The 15,571-nt window shown below is 46.4% G+C and overlaps 1 protein-coding gene across 6 annotated transcripts in view; it reads right to left on the bottom strand.

The window, feature by feature from the left end:
- Apba2 (amyloid beta precursor protein binding family A member 2) overlaps nucleotides 1-15,571 on the bottom strand; it is a 228,069-nt gene that overhangs the window by 43,187 nt on the left and 169,311 nt on the right. The gene's annotated exons all lie outside the window — the stretch shown is intronic.

Raw genomic sequence — 15,571 nt, 5'->3', positions numbered from 1 at the left:
CTCAGACGACTGTGTCCTCTGGGGACTACTTCAGACTTTGTTTTTTAAGAAAGAGCCAGGCTGCCCTGATCGTCTGATATCCCTACAAAAATTTCTTCCTCCACCCAACTTGAGTGGGTCAAGCTGGTTCTGCCACACAAGGGTAGCTCTGAGTGGGGGATAAACCAGAAGCATGATCTGCCAGGGTCTGTCTCAGGAATGTGGAAATGTTCTTTCAAAAGCTCTGAGAAACCACCCTTTGACACATAACAGGGCTCAGGGGAAAAACGCTATTATTTGTTTTCTCCATTCCTTTTACAGTTCCAGCCACTACCATGATATTTACCTTGAGGGAAATGGGACTGGGACAAGGTATTTATTCTTGTGATAGGGTGATCGCCTTTGCAAAGAGATGTATGGCTTAAAAGTGTCACGGCAGACACATTAGGGACCACCAGCTGGTCCAAGAGTCTGTCTTGTAAAATCTGTAGGTAGGTCTGTAAATGGGAGGAGGAAGGGCCGTGCACTGCTCAAGCCAAGAATTTCATGAAACACATTAAACTAAAAATTATGCATCCTCTGCCTGAACTTCAGTTTTTCCATTGCATAAAATGTGCCCTCTCAATTATGTGTGCGTAGAGTTTAGTATCACTAAGTGCATCTATAATGTTGGGCAATTATTGTCACCCTCTTTTCAACTTGTAAAACCCAAACTCTAGACACAATGTCAGCTCTCTAAGTTACAGGGTCCTTTTATTGTGCATTTTGTCAATTTAGCTACCCTTCCAGAGACTGATGGCTGATGCCTTTTCTCCAGCCTGACTTTGGACTCTAGGTCTGGCCCTCTGACATCCTCTCCACTACAGACCAGCATAACCAGCCGACACAGCATCTGCTTTTCTGCTTGTGGGCTTTCCATAGGGCCTGGGAGAGTACAGGCTATGCAGGAGGGTGCCTTGCCATGCATTTCAGAGGATAATCCCATTGTTCTAAACTCACATTTGCATGCCAGCCTTTGGGAAGGGACTGTCCTGTCCACAGTGGCCAATCTTGAGTGTTTAATGTGTTCTGCACTATTCAGGACACGTCTAACTAAGGACAGGACATATACAATGAGGACCCTACCCTTGACATTCCACAGGCAACATGGAAACTGGACTTACCATTTTTGCCTTCCCTGGGATAACCCAGGGTATAAACAGATTTACAGTGAATGAAAACTATCCTTTAGAGATTAGGCTTGGGGAATTGGAGAGGCCAAGTCTGGCCTGCCACAGGGTCAGGACTATTACATTTTTTTCCAACTTCAGAGTAAGCAGAACCCCCACTGACTGCTGGTGGGAATGGAAGATGCTCTGCTACTGTACAGACATAAGCACTGATGATCGTACAGCACAGAAATTCTGCTTCTCCCTATACACTCCATAAAGCTAAAAAAAAGAGTCCATGAAAACTTATACATGCATAACTCAAAGCAACTTTGACATTAGTCATAGAAGCAACCTAAATGTGCATCAGTGGTTGGAGATAGGCATGACATGCTCCACTCATCCCCTGCAATATCATGCAGCCCCAAAGGAATGAGGCTCCAATGTACTGTTGCAACACAGGTGAACCCCTAAAGCAGGCTAAGAGAGAGGCCAGACAAAAAGGACAGCATAGCAAAGACTGAACTATCTAGACTAGATGAATCCATAAAGACAGAGGCAAATTTCCCGCTGTAGGAGGTTAGGGCAAGGGAAGATTACTTAAGGGTGAGAGGTCTTTGGAGGCAATGGGAATGTGCTGGGACCAGATGGCAGCAATGGCTACAGCATTTATTAAAAGACATTGAATGAACACTCACTTCAAAATAGGCCCAAGGTCAAATTTTATAGCATGTGTTTATTACTGTAATTTCAAAATATTGGCAGCTGACAGTGTCCAACAGTGGTTCAGCTCTTGCCTAGCATGAGTGAGGATGTGGGTTACATACACAGCACTGCTAAAACAATGAATGAAATGAAAATACTGAACAAAAAAGAGTGAACAGAATCCTCTAGATGTCTAAACATCCTGCCTGCTCGTGACCCAATCCAGCTCAGCAGTGCCCTGCCACATGACCATTGCCCTCCAGCTTCTGCATATAGACAAAGTAGAAGGGGTAGCCAAGGGAAGGGGTGGGCCACACAGACCTCACACCACATAATTGTTTATCTCTGGAGCACCTGCCTCACATGTGGAGAGGTCACACTAAGGACCTGTAAGGCGACACAGGCATTCCATGGCTCAAGGCAACGCACACTACGTAACAAGGGAGAATCCTACTTGGTTGTGATCAAGTTTTGAACAAGAATATCTCAACCCTCTCCACACCTTCTTAAATTCTGTTTTGTGTCAACATGGAATCTTCCACCACTGGCTCTCCCAGTTAGCCATAACAGCTGCAATGTGGTGGTATTGTGTTCCCCGAAATATTGTGCACCCTAATAAACTTATCTGGGGTCAGAGACAGAACAGACACAATATTAAACATAGAGGATAGGCAGTGGTAGCACATGCCTTTAATCCTAGCATTCCAGAGGCAGAAATCCATCTGTTCAAGAATACAGCCAAGCATGGTGACTCATGCTTTTAATCCCAGAAAGCAAGCCTTTAATCCCAGGGAGTGATGGTAGAAAGCAGAAAGGTATATAAGGCGTGAAGACAAGGAACTAGAAGCATTTGGCTGGTTAAGCTTTCAGGCTTTAAACAGCAGTTCAGCTGAGATTCATTCAAATGAGGACTCAGAGGCTTCCAGTCTGAGGAAAGAGGATCAGCTGAGGAACTGGCGAGGTGAGGTAGCTGTGGCTTGTTCTGTCTCTCTGATCTTCCAGCATTCACCCCAATAACTGGCCTCAGGTTTGATTTTATTAATAAGAACTTTTAAGGTTCCTGCTACACTGAAATCTTCCTTCCTGCTAATCTGAAGGTAAGATGTTGTATGGACAGATTTCAATAGCAACAATGCACTAGGGTGCAAAAGCAATCAATGATTTGGAGTTATCCACAGCTTAGACCTGAAAGTCCTCCCAGTAGCCTGGCCTGGGCCATCCTCTGAATTCCCCTAGCTGCCCTGCACTTACCCTCAAGCCTTGTACACACATTCTGAAAAAAAAAATGATCTTGACATCAGAGAGAGGAATGAAACAAAGGGATCATGTCAAAAGGAAAGTCAATGGCCAAGGCTAAGTCAATATTAGGCTGCAATTTCCAGGGGACATCTTTGGTATTTGCCTCCTATCAGACCTTGTGGGCTGGCATGATTGGCATGGAATTGCTATTGCCAAAGCTGTGTTCTCCTAAGAAGAAAGAGTCCCCAGCTTCAGTCAACATGACTAGTCCTCAAAAATAAACAAGTGACTTCAGACTCACACGAATGGCCTACTGCAGCCAAGACTAAGGCTAAATCCCGTGATGCAGAATTTAAAAGACATTTCGTAAAATGTTACCAAGGATCCAATTAGCTTCTCCCTGCCAAGCTTTTGGGAAATGTAAAAATGGAATGTTTGCTTTAAAAAAAAAAAGAAAAGAAAAAAGCTTGTGGGAAGAGAAAGAGTAGAATTAACAGTCAGTGTTCAATATAGCAAGATAGGAGGGCCTCACTGGATGACCAGACTTTTCCATTCTTTGACTTCACACGGATGCAAATGCAACATGCATTCAGGAGGGACTCTACTTTAGATGGTGGACTGGGGCCTTCCAAGGGCTGAGAGCACACAATGAAGTCATCTGTCAGGATACTGGCCAACACAGCAAGCCACAGCTCCCACTAGCTATGCAGTTGGGAGTGGAAAACAGAGCTATCCTCAGAGTCCTGTGCAGCTAGGCCTTGATGTTGGGAATGTGGTTGTGCATTTTTTACTTACAGTTTTCCACATGAAGACTTATGGGCTCACTCTAATGTAAACCCTTTGTAATTCAAGGCATGTCTCTGTGCTGACATTAGTATTCACAGGGCTTGACCTTGGCCATTCCCCTTTGTCAGTTGTTGGTGATTACAACAATCTTTTGTGTGACACTTCTGCCAAGGTGTCCGATACTGACCACAACCCAAGACCTAGGAGAGGAAGGGAGCCCTCCCTTCCCACCCAGGAAGTGCTCAGCCACTCACAGACTGCCAGTCCTGAGAGTTTCTAAAGAGCAGACCTCATGGCCACATACATGCCCTGTGCCTGCAACCTAAATGGGGGTAGGCAGTTCATCTATTGTTGTCCTAATTAAACCAATTTGGTTGGCCTGAATGGCTTTGTCTGTGTTTGTGATTCCAGATACTTACATTCAGATGGGCTCAGCTTGGGTACTGATGTTCCAAATAGACTCAAGTCAGTTAGTAACCAAAAGATCTTCTATAATAGTAAGTTTACCCTGCCAACCATTTTAAAGTGTACAGTTGAGCAGTTTTGAGTATATTCCCCATCACCCACACTCAGCTCTCCTGGTGTCCTGCGCAACTGAAAATCCCATACTTCTTAAACCACAGCTCCCCAACTCAAACCCCTCCCAGTCCCTGGAAGACACAACTCTACTTCTGTCCTAGGAACTTAGTGGAAGTGTAGTCACATGGCATTTGTCCTTTTGTGCCTGGCTTCCTTCCTTCCATGCACTGTCCGTAGGGCTCAGTGTGCTGCAAATGCTAAATAATGTCACTTGTAGGTAATGCTTTCCCTTGTCCCTTCATCACAACATATGAGCCACAAGTCCCCCAAGTTACCAGGCCAAGATCTCCCCCACCAGCCAGATTGCCCACGTTGCAGGTGTTGTTTTTCCCATTCTTCTTGAAGCTCAAAGGGAAATAAGAGGAGAGAAAGTCTAAGTCAATGAGCTATTAAACAACAGAAAGCACTGCTTTTGAGTCTCTGGGTTTCAAGGACTGGGTGATCTTTCCTTTGCTGAAGACTGAGTGGTGTTTTGGAAAGGGGCCATCATGCTGTCTTTTATATACCCAGAGATGAAAGAAGAAAGGAAAAAACTAAGGAAGAGGCAAATGAATGAACAATGAGGAGGTTAGAGGTGCATGTCAGTGCTAAGAGTGCTGGTTTAGCATGTACGAGGTAATGAGTTTCCACCACCACCCCCCACACACATTAGAGGACAAGTCAATGTAGCAGGGAGTAGATCACAGTAAGGCAAGGCTTCTGTTTTTAGAGACTAGAAAGAGAGGAATAACAAAGGGGCTTAGGGCACTTGAGAGTCGGGGGGCCTTGATATGGAGTGGTCTCAGTCTGAGGCTCTTGGGTGGGTGAGTCTATGCAGGAGTGCACAATGGCCAAAATCACCAGACATCTCCCACCCCCAGCACTCAGAGCAAAGGCCAGTGACAGATGTCTCCCAGATGGTTTCCACAATTGCTAGGAGGAGAAGCAGGGCTGTGTGGAAAGTGTCAGGGAGCATCAGTAGGGTACATCAGAAAGTAGAATGGGCACACCAGTCTCATAGGTGGAATTAGAGGCTACTTGCAAGCATACAAGCCAAACAGGATGATGACAAGGGTGAATGGGTAATGTCTCCTCCAACAGCAGCATTGGCCAGAGCCATCTCTATGAGCTGTTCCCTTGGATCAGCAGCTTCCCACCCACCTACCCGTCCTCCTGGGTGGGCTCACAGTCTTACATAGTCAGGCTGTAAGCAGAGCAGGCCACCCAAGGTAGCACTGCAGTGTGTCAGCACCAAGGACAGTGCCTACCTGATTTCCATAGCAGGCTCAGAGATCAAAGAACCGTGAACATTCCTGGCATACTTGTCAGTTGCTAAAAACAAGAAGAAGCAGGCACTGGGCTTTGGAAAACTTAAATGTGGCTATTTCTCAACTCCAAATGTTTGGACCTTAGCTTGGCCTCAGGTGGAGAGACACCAGCTTCTTTCCTGTGAAGGTAGACATTCTAGAAACATAAGCCATGGGATCAGTGGGTAAACCTTGATTCAGCCAGTTTTGGATATCACCATCTGTTCAGGGGCACCACCCTACACACATCCTTTCCCAGCATGTGGGATGTGCTTGTTTTTCTGTGCTGTCTGGCACTGTCTGCCATATGGTTGCAAGGTATTGTTGATAAACCCCTTGTTACACAGCCCCTATCTTTCTTAGTGTCTGATTTAACACTGACTATGAATGGAGGCTATGGGGTAAAATCCCACGACTGCCATGTCACACTGTCACACTTTAGGTGAACACACCATGTGTGGCATCATGCATCTCCACATTTCATGTTTATCCATGCTGACTTCCTTTCCAAACAGATGATGCTTCTAAAAATTATTGCGTGAGGTCAGTACTTCTCAGGCAATGTCATGTGACTAATCATGTTTGTCAACTGGATGTTGGTCCAGCCTCTGGTAAATACGAGGCCCTGTGGAATGCTGTGGGCCATGGACAGGAGCCAACCAAGAACAGAGAGAGGAAATGCACAGAGGCCAGCTCCTTGCCTCAGGTCATGTACCCAAGTCTTCCCCACTGGTACATTAGTGAAACTCTAGTAAAGATAACAAAGGCATTGGGTGGCCCTCTCCAGCCTGCTGCTGTCCCTCAGGCCTCTCCTTGTATGTCCCTGTAGATACCACCTGTATCCTCTTTTCACTTCCAAGGGCGACTCTCTGTCCTCTCAACCCACCAGACCTGCTTCACCTTCCCCTGGAGACCCTCATGGCCACAGCTCTGAAGCACTTTTCTTCCCGATAAGCCCTCCCATACTTGCCCCGCTGACTTTGGCCTTCATGTCTCTAGCCCTTGGCGTTTATACTCCAATTCTCTTCTAGCTCTGCTCCTCACCCATGATGACCATTCTCTGTCTCCCTCCCATTACCATCTCAATCTGGATCCTCTGTTTTCCCTGTGTCCTCTCTGGGCTCACAGTCTGTCATAGCTATATGCCCAGTCCATGCTGAGGGTATTCACGTCCCTCCATGGTTTGGGACATCACTCATGAGCTGATGTCCCAAAGCCCCCCTCACTTCTCACCCATGCTGGAGTCTATCTTATTCCTGGAACTCCTCATTGTGGTAGGCATCTTTCTTGAATACCCAGCTCCACCTGGAAAGGGGTCTCTCCTTATCTTTCTCCCCCTCTAGAATGAGTTCTGAAATGCAAGAGTAGGGCCATCCTCACTTTGCTAACCTCCATGCCTGATACACACAGGCACCAATCAAAATGGGCAGAAGGGAATGTGGAGCCAGCCAGCCCAGGACACAAGGTTACCTGTAGAGGGAAGCTGACTTTGAAGGAGAACAGTCTTTAAGAGGAAATACTGGTGAGATGGTACCCATAGTGAAGAGAGCCTAGGGCAGCAGCTGAAGCCAGTGAGAAAGCTCATCTTGATGTCTGTGAGGCCAATGTAGGTTCCCCACCATCCTTTCCATTAAAAAGCAGGTATAAGAAAACCAAGGCAACTATAAGAGCCTTGTAGGGTGTCTCCTGTCCTCCAAATGCAGGGCTCCAGGGAGGAAAGAGGCTGAGGAGATGGTGTGTGAGAAACTACCCCTGGGGTGACCTTCCAAGAACTGCAGCTGCCCCACCCACCCTGCCCTGCTCCTCTGCAGCTCTGCACAGTCTCAGCCATCCTCCCTCCCTGCCTCATCAGTTGGAATTACCTGTCCCTGTGTCGTCCCAACAACAAGGACACCATTTAGCTCTACTGGAACCCCTGGTCCTTGGCTGGCATGGCCTGTCTCACAAACTGAAGACTTCCCCGGACTTAAAACTTGTTGTCGTCGTCGTCGTCGTCGTCATCATCATCATCATCATCATCATCATCATCATCATCATCATCATGGCTAGTACCGCACACCCCTCACACTTCATTAGCACTCAGGTCAAAGTCGATATTCCTCCCCAGAACCTGGAGATGGAGTTAGCCAGTGCAGACAAACATGCCTAAAATGTTTTGGAAAGCAAGGTGAGGTCCAAGTTTCCTGACTAGGGGAGATATGGTCTCCAAACATTACATGCTGCACTCTCTATAGGGACCAGGAAAAGGGCACCTTCTGAACATCTATTAGCAGACACACTGATAATTTTGGAGGGTGTGTGCGTGTGTGCTGTGTGTATATACATACATACATATGAGCATGTTCATGGGTGGGTGCATGTTTGTGCTAATGCACATGCCTGTGCATGCCCAAGTGTGTGAGGGCTAGATCCTGACATTGATCCATGGGTTTCCACTTGGGTTACAGAAGCAGGGTCTCTTGCCAGTTCAGCTAATTTAGCCAGCTTGCCTGGAGGATCACATCTTTGCCCTTTGAGTGCCAGGAGCAAAGACTTCTTTTTTTTTTACATGGCTGCTGGAGACTGGAACTCCAACCATCACACATGAGCATCCAGTGCTTTATCCACTGAGCCATTTCCCCAGTCCCTGCATTGACAATTATCATAAAGAATCAAGAATGGTCTAATTAAGCCATTCTACACTGTATACATGATGAAATTATGACACTGCACTCCCTTAATTTGTGCATTGAAAATAAAAAATATATAAAGATCAGTTCGTTAACTTTTGGAAACCAAAATAGTTTACACCTTGACTTTAACAGAGTTTTCTAAACCTCTGCCTACATTCCCACTTCCTGCTAAATTAACTGCTTCCTGACAATAACAGCCACATCTGGTGACACATCACCAAGCCCCTTCTTAAAGCCCAGTAGAGCAGTTCTGCTGGCTGGGCCAACATGCCCCAGCACCAAGTTCAGAAGCTCTGGGAGAGGGGCGGGCAACAACATCAAACAGCACCCACAGGACTTCTCTTTCAAAAACAATCCTGGGAAATTGTTGAAGTAGGTGCAGAGGTCACCCTGTCACATTGCCCCGAGAGAAGTGTGATTAAGAGAAATAAAGGCCCAGTGTGCCCAGTATGGGCTACAGAAATCAGCTGACAGGCAGACACAGAAGGCATGTGTGAGCAGAGGCATGTGTGGATGGGGAGGATAGGTTGTAGGAGGGCTGTAGAGAGGAAGAGGCCAGAGGTCCTCCAGAGACCCAGGGCCTGAGGAGTCTGTCCTCCTGACTAAGACTGGAGAGGTCCTCAGGAGCCCCCAAAACCCATGTCCTGTAGACACTTTCCAAAACACCACCTGAACTGGGATAGTTTGCACCCTCTGGGCTCATGGCAAACACTAAAGCTCTTCTTTCCAGGCCTTTCTGGACTCCTCCTGCCCACTGCATGCAGACCTGGGAGGCACTACTGCATGCAGACCTGGGAGGCACCACTGCATGCAGACCTGGGAGGCACCACTGCATGCAGACCAGGGAGGCACCACTGCATGAAGATGAGGGAGGTGCCTAGATGTTAGCAATCCCCTTGAACTCCTCTCTATGCAGTGGGAGCTAACTTTGCTTCACATACCACCAGATGGGACATGGTGAGGTACCCTTCCAGAATGTGCATGGTACTATCGACTCTACCAGAAGTAGGCCAAAGTCAAGCATGCAGATAGCACTGTCTCTGCCTATTTGGCACCAATATTCACATGGCAATTAGGAAAAGTCCTTTACAAAATAAGCCTCAGTGAAATGTCACAGACAGAACACCTCTGCAATGAACAGTGATGGACGGGGCACTTAATGTGGCTGAAGGCTCTGGATCACACTTCACTTTAGCTGTTGTATTAAGCTGGCTATGAGGTATTGATTTTCTTGTTTTCCTATTATCAGAAGGCTCTTGCTAGAAAACACTGCTGGGTTGGTGATAAATAGAAATGATGAAAACTACAAATAATCAAAACATGGACTTGGTTCACTGGACCCATAGTGTAGAGCTACTGAACTAGGCTGTAAACCAAATGCTACCAACTGAGTGATGTTGAGGTTCCAGAGAGGGAACAGCCTGAAATCCCCAAGGTCCAAAGGACTAAATTGCTCTAGGGACTTTTCAGAGTGCTTTATCTCAGAACAGACCTCACAAGGTGGCAGGTAAGGGGACAGAGGGAGGTGGACTCCAAAGCAAGCTATGTAGCACTTGCTAAACCCAGTTGCTCAGCAGCCCACATGGAGAACTTGCCACCATGCAGGCCACCATATACACCCATAGAACAGGATCTTTGCACTGGACAGATGTGTTCTCACAGTGTTCCTCAAGAGCACAGGTGAGCAAAGCCAGGCAAAGATCAGCCCTTTCAGCTGTACAAGGAGGAGCTACTTATCCAATGTAGAACTCAACCACCTTGTGGTTGATTGAGTTACAATGGCTCCCATAGGCTCATATATTTGAATGTTTGGTTCCCAGTTAGTAGGCTGTTTAAGGAGGAATAGGAGGTGCTGCCTTGCTGAAAGAAGTATGTCACTGAGGATGTGTAGTGGATAGCCATCCCAGCATTGGCCTGGAAGTTCCAGTCCCCATTGAGGCTTCAGTAATGGTCACGCCCACAAGGTGGGGCAGAGGAGGAAGTGAAAGACCCAGGATCAAGAGGAGGGCTCTCTTGGTTCCGGGACCCTGGATGCTGGAGGAGAGTTCTCCAGAGAACACTGCCGGACTGCGCTATACCTTTGCCAGACCCTGCAACCTACCCCTTCATTTGTAAGTTACCCCACAAAATAAACCTCCCTTTTAACTACGTGGAGTGGCCTTAATAATTTCACCAATAAAGATGGACTTGCTTTGAGGTTTCAAAAGGCCACACCATTTGCAGTATGCTCTCTGCCTCCTGCCTGCAGATCAGGATGTAAGCTCTTGGCCATGCTCCAGCACCATGCTTGCTTGCCTGCCACCATGCTCCCCACCATGATGATCATGGACTCACCCCCTCTGAAACTGTAAGCAAGGCCCCAGTTAAATGTTTACTTTTATAAGCTGCCTTGGTCATGGTGTCTCTTTGCAACAACAGAACAGTATCTAAGACACACCTCATTTGTCTCGTGAGTCTGACCTCAGCACTGAATCTTTGGATGCTCCAGGAATTCCTGGGATCAGAGACTTTGAGCCCTTTGTACCATGCCACAGATTCCCCTGCCACCTTTGCAGTTACCCAAGAATTCTGTATAAATTGAAGCCAACCAATCATTAAATCTTCAGACATGAAAGCTCCCAATGATGCTAAGAGGTGCAGCATTGGTGGTAGAGTGGTACACACAGCTGCCTTCAATGATGACAAGAATGAAAAGGGCCCCTCATCCACCATTTTGGGCCCCTCATCCACCATTTTGGGCCCCTCCTCCACCATTTGGGGCCCCCTCCTCCATCATTTCGAGGCCCCCCACCCACCATTTTGGGCCCCTCCTCCATAATTTTGGGCCCCCATCCACCATTTTGGGCCCCCATCCAACATTTTAGGCCCCTCCTCCACCATTTTGGGCCCCCATCCAACATTTTAGGCCCCTCCTCCACCATTTTGGGTTGGTGTTAAATCATCCTGGAATTGAGTAAGAGATCCTGGACTGTGGGATGAGATTTGGGTTGCTATTTTCCACATATTTCTCTCCTAATATAGAGAAAAGGCTTGAAGCTATGGGATGTTGGAACACTGGCCCTGCAGTACAGGTATCCTGTGCAAGCAATGAGTGATCCTTGAAGGAGAGGGAAGTGGTGTAGAGAAATTTCCTCAACTCATTTGCCAACCAAGCATAGCCAGCCCTCTGCACCCGAGGGTTCCACATCTGAGGATTCAAATGACTGTAGGTGGGAAATAGTCATAAAAACAAAACCATGTTTGCTTTGAACGTAGCCTCACTTTCTTGCCGTTATGCAACAACTGACATGGTGTGACACTCTGTTAGGCATTCTAAACCATCTAGAGATGATCTAAAATAGAGATGGCTGCTGGAAGCTAAACACAAACATTATATATAATACTTTTCTCAGGGATTGGAGCCTTGCAATTTGGTGATCCCAGGGACTCCTGGAAGCCACTGTCTCCGTCAATCTTCTCCTCTGTGAAGCTGCTGCTGCTGAGTATCTGTGCCCTCTGTGATTATGGCCTTCTACCTTAGAAGGAAGCTCCGTGAGACACAGAATATGTCCTGTTGGCTTTTTGTCCCCTTCATACAAGCTAGAGTCAACCTTGGTTGGGAAAAATGCCTCCATTTGCCTGTAGGTAAACCTGGAGGGCATTTTCTTGATTACTGATTGCTATAGGAAGAGTGGTACCACCCCTGGGCAAGTGATCCTGAGCTTTGTAAGCAGGCTGAGCAAGCCGTGGGAAGCAAGCAGCACTCCTCCATGGTCTCTCCATTGGTTCCTGCTTTGAGTTTCTGCTTTGGCATCCCCTGATGATGGACTGTAACTTGTAAGAACTGGAGCCTTTTGAGCATGCATAGCAACCTACGGCATGGGCAAACACTACAGGCCATCCATCCCACTTCCTGTCACACCAAGTAACTTGCTTTCCAGAGGCCAAACTAAAGCAGTGTCTACTATAAATTCATCTCCCAAGTGTGGGAAGACAGAGTCATATGACTCCCTCCATATCCCAAAGAGGCAGGAAGAAAGCTGATAGGTCATTGGTATTTTAATAACCACAGAGATAATGAGAAGAACACGGTCCCAATTCAAAGGGAAACATGCAGCCAAGGTACATGAAGCACTCTGTGAAACAGAGAAGAAAATCTCAGAGATGAGAGGTGGGAATCATATCTCATGGAAGAGGGGAACACAGCAGACAAGTGAGGTGAGTGGAATTTAAAGTGTCAGCATTGGTATAGGACTCAGGCCCTGGCCCTCAAGAAGTACATCAAAAGACAGAAAACCCCATTGGCACTAAAATGTCTGTGCCAGTCTTACATACAGAAAAAAGCACCCCCCACCACCTGCATGTTCAGTAGCAGGGCAGGCACAGACAAATAAATAAATGGCAACCATGTGGCATGTCACCCAAATGCAACATTAAAAGGTCAGTGAAGCTGGGTGGTGGCGGCACATGCCTATAATCTCAGCATTCAGAGAGGCAGAGGCAGGTGGATCTCTGTGAGTTCAAGGCCAGCCTGGTCTACAGAGTGAGTTCCAGGATAGCCAGAGCTACACAGAGAAACCCTGTCTCTAAAAACCAAAGAATAATAATAATATAGAACAAAAATGTCAGTGAAACAACCATGAAAATCCTATGGGACATGGAGGGATGTTCATGATGCGCTAGGTATAAGAATGCTGAATGACAAAGATACCTAGACCACACTGATAGCTGTGTGTTCAATATTCAGTGTGGCAGTTTGAAAGCAACACAGAAAACATGTAGCAGTTCTTTAGGATGGGTGGTTGGCCTATGGGAAATGCATCTCTCACACTTGTGTACTTACTATCCTCCATGCAGCGACTGAAAGATGCTCTTCAGTGCAGCCTAAGCATACTGCATAGACCACCTAGGAGTATCGTGGGTTTAGATTTGTGGTACTTTTTGGACTTTGCAATATCTGCATGTGCATAAAGAGATATGCTGGGGATGAGACCCATAACATGAGAATCCATGTGTACTTCCTGTATGAAGAGCCTGAGGGCACCACACTTTTAGTGTGCTTGGGCCTTGCCTGTGGCCTGTCTCGGGATGTCAGGTGTGAAATTTTCCTCTTATAGCCTATGTCAGCAATCAAGAGGCTGCAGCTTTGGAGTATTTCGGATTCTGTATTTTCCAATTAGGAACACTCAAACCACACTCAAACTAACCCTGACTATATTTTTTCAAACTTTAAAATGAGTAGGGGAGAGATAAGGGATGCTGCCATGTCCCTCCAGCTAAAGACTTTCACAGCTTTGCTTCTCTGACTTGAATGTGCCATCTTGTTGAAATGCACATAGGACTGAATAGTTCTGGAGTGCCCCCTGTGAGGCCCGTGCTGTAGGCCAAGGGCACACTTTACAAAGAAAGGCTACATGGAGGCCAGGGCTGTCCAGCCCTCTCTTCTGCTGCTGGAACCTCAGTTGTAGGCGGCTCTGCACTAACTACGAGGATGGCTCCAGGTACCGGACCAGGGATTCAGTGGCATTCTGACTTGCTGTCTTAGGTCAGGCTTTAGATTGTTCCTGGCACTGCTCAGCTGTCCCCAGGGGAGTAAAAGATTCCTTTTAGGAACACAGCTGTGACTTCAAATGAAGCACCTTCGAAGTATTCAGTACCATGCATTTTCTAGAGAAGCTGATTTCCAAGGCGATCCCATCACCAGTGGATATTTACGGCCCAATTTCAGAGTTCCTTGTGTGAGATGAGCTACCCAGGACTACAGGATATATGACCTATTCACATAGCAAGGCCCAACGGAGTCTTCCAAAGGCACTCAGCTCATTTATTTGTGAGGGCCTGGTCAGCCTTGAGCTAGGTCCTGCTTGGCTCTCTCTTAATTGGATTAGTTTGTAAATGAATGAACAAATTAATGAATGAATAATTAAAAAAACAAACAAAAAAAGAAAAGAAAAGAAAAACCAACCTTACAAAATCATTAGCTAACTTTCATGAGTTTTTCTGATGTCTTGGCTAAGAGCATTGTTTTAAGGATAACTTGGCCTTAGAGACTAAAGACATCTGCTTTTCCATTCAACACCTTTCTCTGAAAGAGCAGACTTCCATCTTGTATCCCATGATGGCTTGTGACTTCCCCTACTTCCCCTTCTAACTAGCCACAACCACTTACTCATTTATCCATTTGCATTCACCCCCCCCCCCCCCGGCCCCAACACTCCAACCCAAAGGTCTATGGAATCTCATTGAATTTAGCATCTGGCTATCACGAAGCAAAAAAGAGAAAAACACTAGGTCTTCTCACTCCACATCAGGTGCCAAGATAATTTTCTCTTGACAGACCTTTGACAGGGAGGCCACTTGCTACAATGCAACACAGCATGTCACATGCTCTATACAACCCACGTCCACTCCAGCAGTGCCATCGCTGCTGTTGGGGACAAACCCATGTTCTGAAAACGAAGGAATAAAAATGTGGGCATTTTGGCCTAAAGCCCAGACCAGGGCCCAGAACCCCTGCCCCCAACATTCACTAGTACAATAGCTCTTTATATCCCATGGCACTCCCCATGAAGGCAGAACTGCTGTGAATGACAGGCACACCCCCAAAGTGAAGTCAGCTGGTACTTATTAACTTAGCAAGAACAAATGGCACCAGAATGTATGGGGAATCTCACAGCAAGTCAATGTGATTCACGTTCCAAATACAAGCTTTCTCTCTCTCTCTCTCTCTCTCTCTCTCTCTCTCTCTCTCTCTCTCTCTCTCTCTCTGTGTGTGTGTGTGTGTGTGTGTGTGTGTGTGTGTGTGTATGTGTGTGTGTTCAATTCAATATGTATTGACTAAATATTCAAACTCACAAACCTTCTGGGGAAAAATAAGGCTTTACAAACCAGGAAAGCAGAGCATACAAAGGGCCAAAGAGAAATTCTTTTATACAACTACAGTAATTACATCTACTCACAGTGATTTCTTTTTCTATTTGGGGGGGTTGGGATGGTGTTTTTTTCAAAACAGTTTATTAGACTGCATACTTGTTTTGATGTAACTTAAATAAACCATGCTTGTGCTTAGATCCCTTGTGCTAGAAAACATTTCTTCTCTATGGCGTTATCAAATTTCAAATAATAATGTTCAAGACAGTAGATTTTCACAACTAATTCAGTTGTGTCCGGTCAGGAGAGCTCTGGAGACATTGCAATG

The sequence above is a fragment of the Onychomys torridus genome, chromosome 1 (assembly GCF_903995425.1).
Source record: "Onychomys torridus chromosome 1, mOncTor1.1, whole genome shotgun sequence".
NCBI classification, from domain to species: Eukaryota; Metazoa; Chordata; class Mammalia; order Rodentia; family Cricetidae; genus Onychomys; species Onychomys torridus.
This window is presented reverse-complemented; position numbering and strand designations above follow the sequence as displayed.